This window comes from Astatotilapia calliptera, chromosome 3 (genome assembly GCF_964374335.1).
Source record: "Astatotilapia calliptera chromosome 3, fAstCal68.1, whole genome shotgun sequence".
Classification (NCBI taxonomy): domain Eukaryota; kingdom Metazoa; phylum Chordata; class Actinopteri; order Cichliformes; family Cichlidae; genus Astatotilapia; species Astatotilapia calliptera.
In genome coordinates this window covers 24,328,738-24,344,286 of record NC_137424.1, presented here as the reverse complement: position 1 = coordinate 24,344,286, position 15,549 = coordinate 24,328,738, and the positions used below count along the sequence as shown (strand labels likewise).

Below are 15,549 nucleotides of genomic sequence, written 5' to 3'. Positions count from 1 at the left end.
TGGCTCTTGCTCAGGCCACTTACACCACACCAGGGCCTGGGGCTGCTGGCTGAGGCCACTTACACCACACCAGGGCCTGTGGCTGCTGGCTGAGGCCACCTACACCACACCAGGGCATTAGTTGCTATTGAGGCCAATTACACCACACCAGGGTCTGTGACTCTTGCTCAGGCCACTTACACCACACCATGGCCTGTGGCACTGGCTGAGGCCACTTACACCACACCAGGGCCTGTGGCTGCTGGCTGAGGCCACTTACACCACACCATGGCCTGTGGCTGCTGGCTGAGGCCACTTACACCACACCAGGGCCTGTGGCTGCTGGCTGAGGCCACTTACACCACACCAGGGCCTGTGGCTGCTGGCTGAGGGCACTTACACCACACCAGTGCCTGTGGCTCTTGCTCAGGCCACTTACACCACACCAGGGCCTGTGGCTGCTGGCTGAGGCCACTTACACCACACCAGGGCATTAGTTGCTATTGAGGCCCCTTACACCACACCAGGGCCTGTGGCACTGGCTGAGGCCACTTACACCACACCAGGGCCTGTGGCTGCTGGCTGAGGCCACCTACACCAGACCAGGGCATTAGTTGCTATTGAGGCCAATTACACCACACCAGGGTCGGTGGCTCTTGCTCAGGCCACTTACACCACACCAGGGCCTGTGGCACTGGCTGAGGCCACTTACACCGCACCAGGGCCTGTGGCTGCTGGCTGAGGCCACCTACACCACACCAGGGCATTAGTTGCTATTGAGGCCAATTACACCACACCAGGGTCTGTGACTCTTGCTCAGGCCACTTACACCACACCAGGGCCTGTGGCACTGGCTGAGGCCACTTACACCACACCAGGGCCTGTGGCTGCTGGCTGAGGCCACTTACACCACACCAGGGCCTGTGGCTGCTGGCTGAGGTCACTTACACCACACCAGGGCCTGTGGCTGCTGGCTGAGGGCACTTACACCACACCAGTGCCTGTGGCTTCTGGCTGAGGCCACTTACACCACACCAGGGCCTGTGGCTCTTGCTCAGGCCACTTACACCACACCAGGGCCTGTGCTGCTGGCTGAGGCCACTTACACCACACCAGGGCCTGTGGCTGCTGGCTGAGGCCACTTACACCACACCAGGGCCTGTGGCTGCTGGCTGAGGGCACTTACACCACACCAGTGCCTGTGGCTGCTGGCTGAGGCCACTTACACCACACCAGGGCCTGTGGCTACTGGCTGAGGCCACCTACACCACACCAGGGCCTTAGTTGCTATTGAGGCCAATTACACCACAACAGGGTCTGTGGCTCTTGCTCAGGCCACTTACACCACACCAGGGCCTGTGGCACTGGCTGAGGCGACTTACACCACACCAGGACCTGTGGCTCTGGCTGAGGCCACTTACACCACACCAGGGCCTGTGGCTGCTGGCTGAGGCCACTTACACCACACCAGGGCCTGTGGCTGCTGGCTGAGGCCACTTACACCACACCAGGGCCTGTGGCACTGGCTGAGGCCACTTACACCACACCAGGACCTGTGGCTCTGGCTGAGGCCACTTACACCACACCCGGACCTGTGGCTTATGGCTGAGGCCACTTACACCACACCAGGGCCTGTGGCTGCTGGCTGAGGCCACTTACACCACACCAGGGCATTAGTTGCTATTGAGGCCACTTACACCACACCAGGGCCTGTGGCTGCTGGCTGAGGCCACCTACACCACACCAGGGCATTAGTTGCTATTGAGGCCAATTACACCACACCAGGGTCTGTGGCTCTTGCTTTGGCCACTTACACCACACCAGGGCCTGTGGCACTGGCTGAGGCCACTTACACCACACCAGGACCTGTGGCTCTGGCTGAGGCCACTTACACCACACCAGGGCCTGTGGCTGCTGGCTGAGGCCACTTACACCACACCAGGGCCTGTGGCTTCTGGCTGAGGCCACTTACACCACACCAGGGCCTGTGGCACTGGCTGAGGCCACTTACACCACACCAGGACCTGTGGCTCTGGCTGAGGCCACTTACACCACACCAGGGCCTGTGGCTGCTGGCTGAGGCCACTTACACCACACCAGGGCCTGTGGCTGCTGGCTGAGGCCACTTACACCACACCAGGGCCTGTGGCTGCTGGCTGAGGCCACTTACACCACACCAGTGCCTGTGGCTTCTGGCTCAGGCCACTCACATCACACCAGGCCCTGTGCTGCTAGCTGTGGCCATGTACAACACACCAGGCCCTGTGCTGGTTCCTGAGGCCATCTTCAACATCCAGGGCCTGTGCTGTTAGATAAATGCTAAACTGAGCCTTTGGGTTAGGGTATTATGCAAACATGCAGGTATGGTTAAAGGATTGTCTTCGTAACTTCAGGTACTTGCCACCTAATCAGTTGAATCCATAAATTGAGACATTGTGCTGGGGCCAGCAGCTTACGGCCATACCACCCTGAGCACGCCCGACCTCGTCTGATCTCGGAAGCTAAGCAGGGCTGGGCTTGGTTAGTACTTGGATGGGGGAATACCTGGTGCTGTAAGCCTTTCATTTTCATGTCATTGAACCGCTTTTGATCCAGAGAAGGGGTGTATTAAAAGACCAAAAGCAGCTGCCCATTAATGAGGGCACATTAACGACATTGATTTTGGCTCTTTTCCAATGTCTTGTGCTGCTAGCTGATGCCACCTACACCACACCAGGGCCTGAGTGACCGGCTGGGGCCACTTACACCACATCAGGGCCTGTGGCTGCTGGCTGAGGCCACCTACACCACACCAGGGCATTAGTTGCTATTGAGGCCAATTACACCACACCAGGGTCTGTGACTCTTGCTCAGGCCACTTACACCACACCAGGGCCTGTGGCACTGGCTGAGGCCACTTACACCACACCAGGGCCTGTGGCTGCTGGCTGAGGCCACTTACACCACACCAGGGCCTGTGGCTGCTGGCTGAGGTCACTTACACCACACCAGGGCCTGTGGCTGCTGGCTGAGGGCACTTACACCACACCAGTGCCTGTGGCTTCTGGCTGAGGCCACTTACACCACACCAGGGCCTGTGGCTCTTGCTCAGGCCACTTACACCACACCAGGGCCTGTGGCTGCTGGCTGAGGCCACTTACACCACACCAGGGCCTGTGGCTCTTGCTCAGGCCACTTACACCACACCAGGGCCTGTGGCACTGGCTGAGGCCACTTACACCACACCAGGGCCTGTGGCTGCTGGCTGAGGCCACCTACACCACACCAGGGCATTAGTTGCTATTGAGGCCAATTACACCACACCAGGGTCTGTGACTCTTGCTCAGGCCACTTACACCACACCAGGGCCTGTGGCACTGGCTGAGGCCACTTACACCACACCAGGGCCTGTGGCTGCTGGCTGAGGCCACTTACACCACACCAGGGCCTGTGGCTGCTGGCTGAGGTCACTTACACCACACCAGGGCCTGTGGCTGCTGGCTGAGGGCACTTACACCACACCAGTGCCTGTGGCTTCTGGCTGAGGCCACATACACCACACCAGGGCCTGTGGCTGCTGGCTCAGGCCACTTACACCACACCAGGGCCTGTGGCTGCTGGCTGAGGCCACTTACACCACACCAGGGCCTGTGGCTGCTGGCTGAGGCCACTTACACCACACCAGTGCCTGTGGCTGCTGGCTGAGGCCACTTACACCACACCAGGGCATTAGTTGCTATTGAGGCCACTTACACCACATCAGGGCCTTTGGCACTGGCTGAGGCCACTTACACCACACCAGGGCCTGTGGCTGCTGGCTGAGGCCACCTACACCACACCAGGGCATTAGTTGCTATTGAGGCCCCTTACACCACACCAGGGCCTGTGGCACTGGCTGAGGCCACTTACACCACACCAGGGCCTGTGGCTGCTGGCTGAGGCCACCTACACCACACCAGGGCATTAGTTGCTATTGAGGCCAATTACACCACACCAGGGTCTGTGGCTCTTGCTCAGGCCACTTACACCCCACCAGGGCCTGTGGCACTGGTTGAGGCCACTTACACTATACCAGGGCCTGTGGCTCTGGCTGAGGCCACTTACACCACACCAGGGCCTGTGGCTGCTGGCTGAGGCCACTTACACCACACCAGGGCCTGTGGCTGCTGGCTGAGGCCACTTACACCACACCATGGCCTGTGGCTGCTGGCTGAGGCCACTTACACCACACCAGGGCCTGTGGCTGCTGGCTGAGGCCACTTACACCACACCAGGGCCTGTGGCTGCTGGCTGAGGGCACTTACACCACACCAGTGCCTGTGGCTCTTGCTCAGGCCACTTACACCACACCAGGGCCTGTGGCTGCTGGCTGAGGCCACTTACACCACACCAGGGCCTATGGCTGCTGGCTGAGGGCACTTACACCACACCAGTGCCTGTGGCTGTTGGCTGAGGCCACTTACACCACACCAGGGCATTAGTTGCTATTGAGGCCCCTTACACCACACCAGGGCCTGTGGCACTGGCTGAGGCCACTTACACCACACCAGGGCCTGTGGCTGCTGGCTGAGGCCACCTACACCAGACCAGGGCATTAGTTGCTATTGAGGCCAATTACACCACACCAGGGTCGGTGGCTCTTGCTCAGGCCACTTACACCACACCAGGGCCTGTGGCACTGGCTGAAGTCACTTACACCACACCAGGGCCTGTGGCTGCTGGCTGAGGCCACTTACACCACACCAGTGCCTGTGGCTTCTGGCTGAGGCCACTTACACCACACCACGGCCTTATTTGCTTCTGAGGCCACTTACACCACACCAGGGCCTGTGGCTCTGGATGAGGCCACTTACACCACACCAGGGCCTTAGTTGCTATTGAGGCCAATTACACCACACCAGGGCCTGTGGCTCTTGCTCAGGCCACTTACACCACACCAGGGCCTGTGGCTGCTGGCTGAGGCCACTTACACCACACCAGTGCCTGTGGCTTCTGGCTGAGGCGACTTACACCACACCAAGGCCTGTGGCTGCTGGCTGAGGCCACTTACACCACACCAGGGTCTGTGGCTCTTGCTCAGGCCACTTACACCACACCAGGGCCTGTGGCTCCTGGCTGAGGCCACATACACCACAATACGGCCTTATTTGCTTCTGAGGCCACTTACACCACACCAGGGCCTGTGGCTGCTGGCTGAGGCCACTTACACCACACCAGGGCATTAGTTGCTATTGAGGCCAATTACACCACACGAGGGTCTGTGGCTCTTGCTCAGGCCACTTACACCACACCAGGGCCTGTGGCACTGACTGAGGCCACTTACAACACACCAGGGCCTGTGGCTGCTGGCTGAGGCCACCTACACCACACCAGGGCATTAGTTGCTATTGAGGCCAATTACACCACACCAGGGTCTGTGACTCTTGCTCAGGCCACTTACACCACACCAGTGCCTGTGGCACTGGCTGAGGCCACTTACACCACACCAGGGCCTGTGGCTGCTGGCTGAGGCCACTTACACCACACCAGGGCCTGTGGCTGCTGGCTGAGGTCACTTACACCACACCAGGGCCTGTGGCTGCTGGCTGAGGGCACTTACACCACACCAGTGCCTGTGGCTTCTGGCTGAGGCCACTTACACCACACCAGGGCCTGTGGCTCTTGCTTGGGCCACTTACACCACACCAGGGCCTGTGGCTGCTGGCTGAGGCCACTTACACCACACCAGGGCCTGTGGCTGCTGGCTGAGGCCACTTACACCACACCAGGGCCTGTGGCTGCTTGTTGAGGGCACGTACACCACACCAGTGCCTGTGGCTGCTGGCTGAGGCCACTTACACCACACCAGGGCATTAGTTGCTATTGAGGCCCCTTACACCACACCAGGGCCTGTGGCACTGGCTGAGGCCACTTACACCACACCAGGGCCTGTGGCTGCTGGCTGAGGCCACTTACACCACACCAGGGCCTTAGTTGCTATTGAGGCCAATTACACCACACCAGGGCCTGTGGCTGCTGGCTGAGGCCACTTACACCACACCAGGGCCTGTGGCTGCTGGCTGAGGCCACTTACACCACACAAGGGCCTGTGGCTGCTGGCTGAGGCCACCTACACCACACCAGGGCCTGTGGCTTCTGGCTGAGGCCACTTACACCACACCAGGGCCTGTGGCTCTTGCTCAGGCCACTCATATCACACCAGACCCTGTGCTTCTGGCCGAGGCCATCTTCACCAAACCTGGCCCTGTGCTGCTTGCTGTGGCCATGTACAACACACCAGGCCCTGTGCTGGTTCCTGAGGCCATCTTCAACAATCCAGGGCCTGTGCTGTTAGATAAATGCTAAACTGAGCCTTTGGGTTAGGGTATTATGCAAAAATGCAGGTATGGTTAAAGGATTGTCTTCGTAACTTCAGGTACTTGCCACCTAATCAGTTGAATCCATAAATTGAGACATTGTGCTGGGGCCAGCAGCTTACGGCCATACCACCCTGAGCACGCCCGACCTCGTCTGATCTCGGAAGCTAAGCAGGGCTGGGCTTGGTTAGTACTTGGATGGGAGACCGCCTGGGAATACCTGGTGCTGTAAGCATTTCATTTTCATGTCACTGAACCGCTTTTGATCCAGAGAAGGGGTGTATTAAAAGACCAAAAGCAGCTGCCCATTAATGAGGGCACATTAACGACATTGCTTTTGGCTGTTTTCCAATGTCTTGTGCTGCTAGCTGATGCCACCTACACCACACCAGGGCCTGAGTGACCGGCTGGGGCCACTTACACCACATCAGGGCCTGTGGCTGCTGGCTGAGGCCACTTACACCACACCAGGGCCTGTGGCTGCTGGCTGAGGCCACTTACACCACACCAGGGCCTGTGGCTGCTGGCTGAGGCCACCTACACCACACCAGGGCCTTAGTTGCTATTGAGGCCAATTACACCACACCAGGGTCTGTGGCTCTTGCTCAAGCCACTTACACCACACCAGGGCCTGTGGCTGCTGGCTGAGGCCACTTACACCACACCAGGGCATTAGTTGCTATTGAGGCCACCTACACCACACCAGGGCATTAGTTGGTATTGAGGCCAATTACACCACACCAGGGTCTTTGGCTCTTGCTCAGGCCACTTACACCACACCAGGGCCTGTGGCAGTGGCTGAGGCCACTTACACCACACCAGGGCCTGTGGCTCTGGCTGAGGCCACTTACACCACACCAGGGCCTGTGGCTGCTGGCTGAGGCCACTTACACCACACCAGGGCCTGTGGCTGCTGGCTGAGGCCACTTACACCACACCAGGGCCTGTGGCTGCTGGCTGAGGCCACTTACACCACACCAGTGCCTGTGGCTTCTGGCTGAGGCCACTTACACCACACCAGGGCCTGTGGCTCTTGCTCAGGCCACTCACATCACACCAGGCCCTGCGCTTCTGGCCGAGGCCATCTTCACCAAACCAGGCCCTGTGCTGCTAGCTGTGGCCATGTACAACACACCAGGCCCTGTGCTGGTTCCTGAGGCCATCTTCAACAATCCATGGCCTGTGCTGTTAGATAAATGCTAAACTGAGCCTTTGGGTTAGGGTATTATGCAAACATGCAGGTATGGTTAAAGGATTGTCTTCGTAACTTCAGGTACTTGCCACCTAATCAGTTGAATCCATAAATTGAGACATTGTGCTGGGGCCAGCAGCTTACGGCCATACCACCCTGAGCACGCCCGACCTCGTCTGATCTCGGAAGCTAAGCAGGGCTGGGCTTGGTTTGTACTTGGATGGGAGACTACCTGGTGCTGTAAGCCTTTCATTTTCATGTCATTGAACCGCTTTTGATCCAGAGAAGGGGTGTATTAAAAGACCAAAAGCAGCTGCCCATTAATGATGGCACATTAACGACATTGCTTTTGGCTGTTTTCCAATGTCTTGTGCTGCTAGCTGATGCCACCTACACCACACCAGGGCCTGAGTGACCGGCTGGGGCCACTTACACCACATCAGGGCCTGTGGCTGCTGGCTGAGGCCACTTACACCACACCAGGGCCTGTGGCTGCTGGCTGAGGCCACTTACACCACATCAGGGCCTGTGGCTGCAGGCTGAGGCCACCTACACCACACCAGGGCATTAGTTGCTATTGAGGCCAATTACACCACACCAGGGTCTGTGACTCTTGCTCAGGCCACTTACACCACACCAGGGCCTGTGGCACTGGCTGAGGCCACTTACACCACACCAGGGCCTGTGGCTGCTGGCTGAGGCCACTTACACCACACCAGGGCCTGTGGCTGCTGGCTGAGGTCACTTACACCACACCAGGGCCTGTGGCTGCTGGCTGAGGGCACTTACACCACACCAGTGCCTGTGGCTTCTGGCTGAGGCCACTTACACCACACCAGGGCCTGTGGCTGCTGGCTCAGGCCACTTACACCACACCAGGGCCTGTGGCTGCTGGCTGAGGCCACTTACACCACACCAGTGCCTGTGGCTGCTGGCTGAGGCCACTTACACCACACCAGGGCCTGTGGCTGCTGGCTGAGGTCACTTACACCACACCAGGGCCTGTGGCTGCTGGCTGAGGCCACTTACACCACACCAGGGCCTGTGGCTGCTGGCTGAGGCCACCTACACCACACCAGGGCATTAGTTGCTATTGAGGCCACTTACACCACACCAGGGTCTGTGGCTCTTGCTCAGGCCACTTACACCACACCAGGGCCTGTGGCACTGGCTGAGGCCACTTACACTACACCAGGGCCTGTGGCTGCTGGCTGAGGCCACTTACACCACACCAGGGCCTGTGGCTGCTGGCTGAGGCCACTTACACCACACCAGGGCCTGTGGCTCTTGCTCAGGCCACTTACACCACACCAGGGCCTGTGGCACTGGCTGAGGCCACTTAAACCACACCAGGGCCTGTGGCTGCTGGCTGAGGCCACCTACACCACACCAGGGCATTAGTTGCTATTGAGGCCAATTACACCACACCAGGGTCTGTGACTCTTGCTCAGGCCACTTACACCACACCAGGGCCTGTGGCACTGGCTGAGGCCACTTACACCACACCAGGGCCTGTGGCTGCTGGCTGAGGCCACTTACACCACACCAGGGCCTGTGGCTGTTGGCTGAGGTCACTTACACCACACCAGGGCCTGTGGCTGCTGGCTGAGGGCACTTACACAACACCAGTACCTGTGGCTTCTGGCTGAGGCCACTTACACCACACCAGGGCCTGTGGCAGCTGGCTCAGGCCACTTACACCACACCAGGGCCTGTGGCTGCTGGCTGAGGCCACTTACACCACACCAGGGCCTGTGGCTGCTGGCTGAGGCCACTTACACCACACCAGGGCCTGTGGCTCTTGCTCAGGCCACTCACATCACACCAGGCCCTGCGCTTCTGGCCGAGGCCATCTTCACCAAACCAGGCCCTGTGCTGCTAGCTGTGGCCATGTACAACACACCAGGCCCTGTGCTGGTTCCTGAGGCCATCTTCAACAATCCAGGGCCTGTGCTGTTAGATAAATGCTAAACTGAGCCTTTGGGTTAGGGTATTATGCAAACATGCAGGTATGGTTAAAGGATTGTCTTCGTAACTTCAGGTACTTGCCACCTAATCAGTTGAATCCATAAATTGAGACATTGTGCTGGGGCCAGCAGCTTACGGCCATACCACCCTGAGCATGCCCGACCTCGTCTGATCTCGGAAGCTAAGCAGGGCTGGGCTTGGTTAGTACTTGGATGGGAGACTACCTGGGAATACCTGGTGCTGTAAGCCTTTCATTTTCATGTCATTGAACCGCTTTTGATCCAGAGAAGGGGTGTATTAAAAGACCAAAAGCAGCTGCCCATTAATGAGGGCACATTAACGACATTGATTTTGGCTCTTTTCCAATGTCTTGTGCTGCTAGCTGATGCCACCTACACCACACCAGGGCCTGAGTGACCGGCTGGGGCCACTTACACCACATCAGGGCCTGTGGCTGCTGGCTGAGGCCACCTACACCACACCAGGGCATTAGTTGCTATTGAGGCCAATTACACCACACCAGGGTCTGTGACTCTTGCTCAGGCCACTTACACCACACCAGGGCCTGTGGCACTGGCTGAGGCCACTTACACCACACCAGGGCCTGTGGCTGCTGGCTGAGGCCACTTACACCACACCAGGGCCTGTGGCTGCTGGCTGAGGTCACTTACACCACACCAGGGCCTGTGGCTGCTGGCTGAGGGCACTTACACCACACCAGTGCCTGTGGCTTCTGGCTGAGGCCACTTACACCACACCAGGGCCTGTGGCTCTTGCTCAGGCCACTTACACCACACCAGGGCCTGTGGCTGCTGGCTGAGGCCACTTACACCACACCAGGGCCTGTGGCTCTTGCTCAGGCCACTTACACCACACCAGGGCCTGTGGCACTGGCTGAGGCCACTTACACCACACCAGGGCCTGTGGCTGCTGGCTGAGGCCACCTACACCACACCAGGGCATTAGTTGCTATTGAGGCCAATTACACCACACCAGGGTCTGTGACTCTTGCTCAGGCCACTTACACCACACCAGGGCCTGTGGCACTGGCTGAGGCCACTTACACCACACCAGGGCCTGTGGCTGCTGGCTGAGGCCACTTACACCACACCAGGGCCTGTGGCTGCTGGCTGAGGTCACTTACACCACACCAGGGCCTGTGGCTGCTGGCTGAGGGCACTTACACCACACCAGTGCCTGTGGCTTCTGGCTGAGGCCACTTACACCACACCAGGGCCTGTGGCTGCTGGCTCAGGCCACTTACACCACACCAGGGCCTGTGGCTGCTGGCTGAGGCCACTTACACCACACCAGGGCCTGTGGCTGCTGGCTGAGGCCACTTACACCACACCAGTGCCAGTGGCTGCTGGCTGAGGCCACTTACACCACACCAGGGCATTAGTTGCTATTGAGGCCCCTTACACCACACCAGGGCCTGTGGCTGCTGGCTGAGGCCACCTACACCACACCAGGGCATTAGTTGCTATTGAGGCCACTTACACCACACCAGGGCCTGTGGCTGCTGGCTGAGGCCACCTACACCACACCAGGGCATTAGTTGCTATTGAGGCCAATTACACCACACCAGGGTCTGTGGCTCTTGCTCAGGCCACTTACACCACACCAGGGCCTGTGGCACTGGCTGAGGCCACTTACACCACACCAGGGCCTGTGGCTGCTGGCTGAGGCCACTTACACCACACCAGGGCCTGTGGCTGCTGGCTGAGGTCACTTACACCACACCAGGGCCTGTGGCTGCTGGCTGAGGGCACTTACACCACACCAGTGCCTGTGGCTTCTGGCTGAGGCCACATACACCACACCAGGGCCTGTGGCTGCTGGCTCAGGCCACTTACACCACACCAGGGCCTGTGGCTGCTGGCTGAGGCCACTTACACCACACCAGGGCATTAGTTGCTATTGAGGCCACTTACACCACACCAGGGCCTGTGGCTGCTGGCTGAGGCCACCTACACCACACCAGGGCATTAGTTGCTATTGAGGCCAATTACACCACACCAGGGTCTGTGGCTCTTGCTTTGGCCACTTACACCACACCAGGGCCTGTGGCACTGGCTGAGGCCACTTACACCACACCAGGACCTGTGGCTCTGGCTGAGGCCACTTACACCACACCAGGGCCTGTGGCTGCTGGCTGAGGCCACTTACACCACACCAGGGCCTGTGGCTTCTGGCTGAGGCCACTTACACCACACCAGGGCCTGTGGCACTGGCTGAGGCCACTTACACCACACCAGGACCTGTGGCTCTGGCTGAGGCCACTTACACCACACCAGGGCCTGTGGCTGCTGGCTGAGGCCACTTACACCACACCAGGGCCTGTGGCTGCTGGCTGAGGCCACTTACACCACACCAGGGCCTGTGGCTGCTGGCTGAGGCCACTTACACCACACCAGTGCCTGTGGCTTCTGGCTCAGGCCACTCACATCACACCAGGCCCTGTGCTGCTAGCTGTGGCCATGTACAACACACCAGGCCCTGTGCTGGTTCCTGAGGCCATCTTCAACATCCAGGGCCTGTGCTGTTAGATAAATGCTAAACTGAGCCTTTGGGTTAGGGTATTATGCAAACATGCAGGTATGGTTAAAGGATTGTCTTCGTAACTTCAGGTACTTGCCACCTAATCAGTTGAATCCATAAATTGAGACATTGTGCTGGGGCCAGCAGCTTACGGCCATACCACCCTGAGCACGCCCGACCTCGTCTGATCTCGGAAGCTAAGCAGGGCTGGGCTTGGTTAGTACTTGGATGGGGGAATACCTGGTGCTGTAAGCCTTTCATTTTCATGTCATTGAACCGCTTTTGATCCAGAGAAGGGGTGTATTAAAAGACCAAAAGCAGCTGCCCATTAATGAGGGCACATTAACGACATTGATTTTGGCTCTTTTCCAATGTCTTGTGCTGCTAGCTGATGCCACCTACACCACACCAGGGCCTGAGTGACCGGCTGGGGCCACTTACACCACATCAGGGCCTGTGGCTGCTGGCTGAGGCCACCTACACCACACCAGGGCATTAGTTGCTATTGAGGCCAATTACACCACACCAGGGTCTGTGACTCTTGCTCAGGCCACTTACACCACACCAGGGCCTGTGGCACTGGCTGAGGCCACTTACACCACACCAGGGCCTGTGGCTGCTGGCTGAGGCCACTTACACCACACCAGGGCCTGTGGCTGCTGGCTGAGGTCACTTACACCACACCAGGGCCTGTGGCTGCTGGCTGAGGGCACTTACACCACACCAGTGCCTGTGGCTTCTGGCTGAGGCCACTTACACCACACCAGGGCCTGTGGCTCTTGCTCAGGCCACTTACACCACACCAGGGCCTGTGGCTGCTGGCTGAGGCCACTTACACCACACCAGGGCCTGTGGCTCTTGCTCAGGCCACTTACACCACACCAGGGCCTGTGGCACTGGCTGAGGCCACTTACACCACACCAGGGCCTGTGGCTGCTGGCTGAGGCCACCTACACCACACCAGGGCATTAGTTGCTATTGAGGCCAATTACACCACACCAGGGTCTGTGACTCTTGCTCAGGCCACTTACACCACACCAGGGCCTGTGGCACTGGCTGAGGCCACTTACACCACACCAGGGCCTGTGGCTGCTGGCTGAGGCCACTTACACCACACCAGGGCCTGTGGCTGCTGGCTGAGGTCACTTACACCACACCAGGGCCTGTGGCTGCTGGCTGAGGGCACTTACACCACACCAGTGCCTGTGGCTTCTGGCTGAGGCCACATACACCACACCAGGGCCTGTGGCTGCTGGCTCAGGCCACTTACACCACACCAGGGCCTGTGGCTGCTGGCTGAGGCCACTTACACCACACCAGGGCCTGTGGCTGCTGGCTGAGGCCACTTACACCACACCAGTGCCTGTGGCTGCTGGCTGAGGCCACTTACACCACACCAGGGCATTAGTTGCTATTGAGGCCACTTACACCACATCAGGGCCTTTGGCACTGGCTGAGGCCACTTACACCACACCAGGGCCTGTGGCTGCTGGCTGAGGCCACCTACACCACACCAGGGCATTAGTTGCTATTGAGGCCCCTTACACCACACCAGGGCCTGTGGCACTGGCTGAGGCCACTTACACCACACCAGGGCCTGTGGCTGCTGGCTGAGGCCACCTACACCACACCAGGGCATTAGTTGCTATTGAGGCCAATTACACCACACCAGGGTCTGTGGCTCTTGCTCAGGCCACTTACACCCCACCAGGGCCTGTGGCACTGGTTGAGGCCACTTACACTATACCAGGGCCTGTGGCTCTGGCTGAGGCCACTTACACCACACCAGGGCCTGTGGCTGCTGGCTGAGGCCACTTACACCACACCAGGGCCTGTGGCTGCTGGCTGAGGCCACTTACACCACACCATGGCCTGTGGCTGCTGGCTGAGGCCACTTACACCACACCAGGGCCTGTGGCTGCTGGCTGAGGCCACTTACACCACACCAGGGCCTGTGGCTGCTGGCTGAGGGCACTTACACCACACCAGTGCCTGTGGCTCTTGCTCAGGCCACTTACACCACACCAGGGCCTGTGGCTGCTGGCTGAGGCCACTTACACCACACCAGGGCCTATGGCTGCTGGCTGAGGGCACTTACACCACACCAGTGCCTGTGGCTGTTGGCTGAGGCCACTTACACCACACCAGGGCATTAGTTGCTATTGAGGCCCCTTACACCACACCAGGGCCTGTGGCACTGGCTGAGGCCACTTACACCACACCAGGGCCTGTGGCTGCTGGCTGAGGCCACCTACACCAGACCAGGGCATTAGTTGCTATTGAGGCCAATTACACCACACCAGGGTCGGTGGCTCTTGCTCAGGCCACTTACACCACACCAGGGCCTGTGGCACTGGCTGAAGTCACTTACACCACACCAGGGCCTGTGGCTGCTGGCTGAGGCCACTTACACCACACCAGTGCCTGTGGCTTCTGGCTGAGGCCACTTACACCACACCACGGCCTTATTTGCTTCTGAGGCCACTTACACCACACCAGGGCCTGTGGCTCTGGATGAGGCCACTTACACCACACCAGGGCCTTAGTTGCTATTGAGGCCAATTACACCACACCAGGGCCTGTGGCTCTTGCTCAGGCCACTTACACCACACCAGGGCCTGTGGCTGCTGGCTGAGGCCACTTACACCACACCAGTGCCTGTGGCTTCTGGCTGAGGCGACTTACACCACACCAAGGCCTGTGGCTGCTGGCTGAGGCCACTTACACCACACCAGGGTCTGTGGCTCTTGCTCAGGCCACTTACACCACACCAGGGCCTGTGGCTCCTGGCTGAGGCCACATACACCACAATACGGCCTTATTTGCTTCTGAGGCCACTTACACCACACCAGGGCCTGTGGCTGCTGGCTGAGGCCACTTACACCACACCAGGGCATTAGTTGCTATTGAGGCCAATTACACCACACGAGGGTCTGTGGCTCTTGCTCAGGCCACTTACACCACACCAGGGCCTGTGGCACTGACTGAGGCCACTTACAACACACCAGGGCCTGTGGCTGCTGGCTGAGGCCACCTACACCACACCAGGGCATTAGTTGCTATTGAGGCCAATTACACCACACCAGGGTCTGTGACTCTTGCTCAGGCCACTTACACCACACCAGTGCCTGTGGCACTGGCTGAGGCCACTTACACCACACCAGGGCCTGTGGCTGCTGGCTGAGGCCACTTACACCACACCAGGGCCTGTGGCTGCTGGCTGAGGTCACTTACACCACACCAGGGCCTGTGGCTGCTGGCTGAGGGCACTTACACCACACCAGTGCCTGTGGCTTCTGGCTGAGGCCACTTACACCACACCAGGGCCTGTGGCTCTTGCTTGGGCCACTTACACCACACCAGGGCCTGTGGCTGCTGGCTGAGGCCACTTACACCACACCAGGGCCTGTGGCTGCTGGCTGAGGCCACTTACACCACACCAGGGCCTGTGGCTGCTTGTTGAGGGCACGTACACCACACCAGTGCCTGTGGCTGCTGGCTGAGGCCACTTACACCACACCAGGGCATTAGTTG

The 15,549-nt window shown here is 59.2% G+C and overlaps 2 non-coding genes and 3 pseudogenes across 2 annotated transcripts; all 5 read left to right on the top strand.

Moving 5' to 3' along the window:
- The first annotated feature begins 2,429 nt into the window (after positions 1–2,429).
- Positions 2,430–2,538, top strand: LOC145427416 (5S ribosomal RNA; annotated as a pseudogene).
- Positions 2,539–6,430: 3,892 nt separating this feature from the next.
- Positions 6,431–6,549, top strand: LOC145426333 (5S ribosomal RNA). The gene has a single exon (XR_013907043.1). It is a non-coding gene; the product is annotated as a 5S ribosomal RNA (ribosomal RNA).
- Positions 6,550–7,644: 1,095 nt separating this feature from the next.
- LOC145427471 (5S ribosomal RNA) lies at positions 7,645–7,753 on the top strand (annotated as a pseudogene).
- A 1,851-nt stretch (positions 7,754–9,604) lies between these two features.
- LOC145426686 (5S ribosomal RNA) lies at positions 9,605–9,723 on the top strand. Its single transcript, XR_013907397.1, has one exon. It is a non-coding gene; the product is annotated as a 5S ribosomal RNA (ribosomal RNA).
- A 2,438-nt stretch (positions 9,724–12,161) lies between these two features.
- LOC145427415 (5S ribosomal RNA) lies at positions 12,162–12,270 on the top strand (annotated as a pseudogene).
- The last annotated feature ends 3,279 nt before the right edge of the window (positions 12,271–15,549 follow it).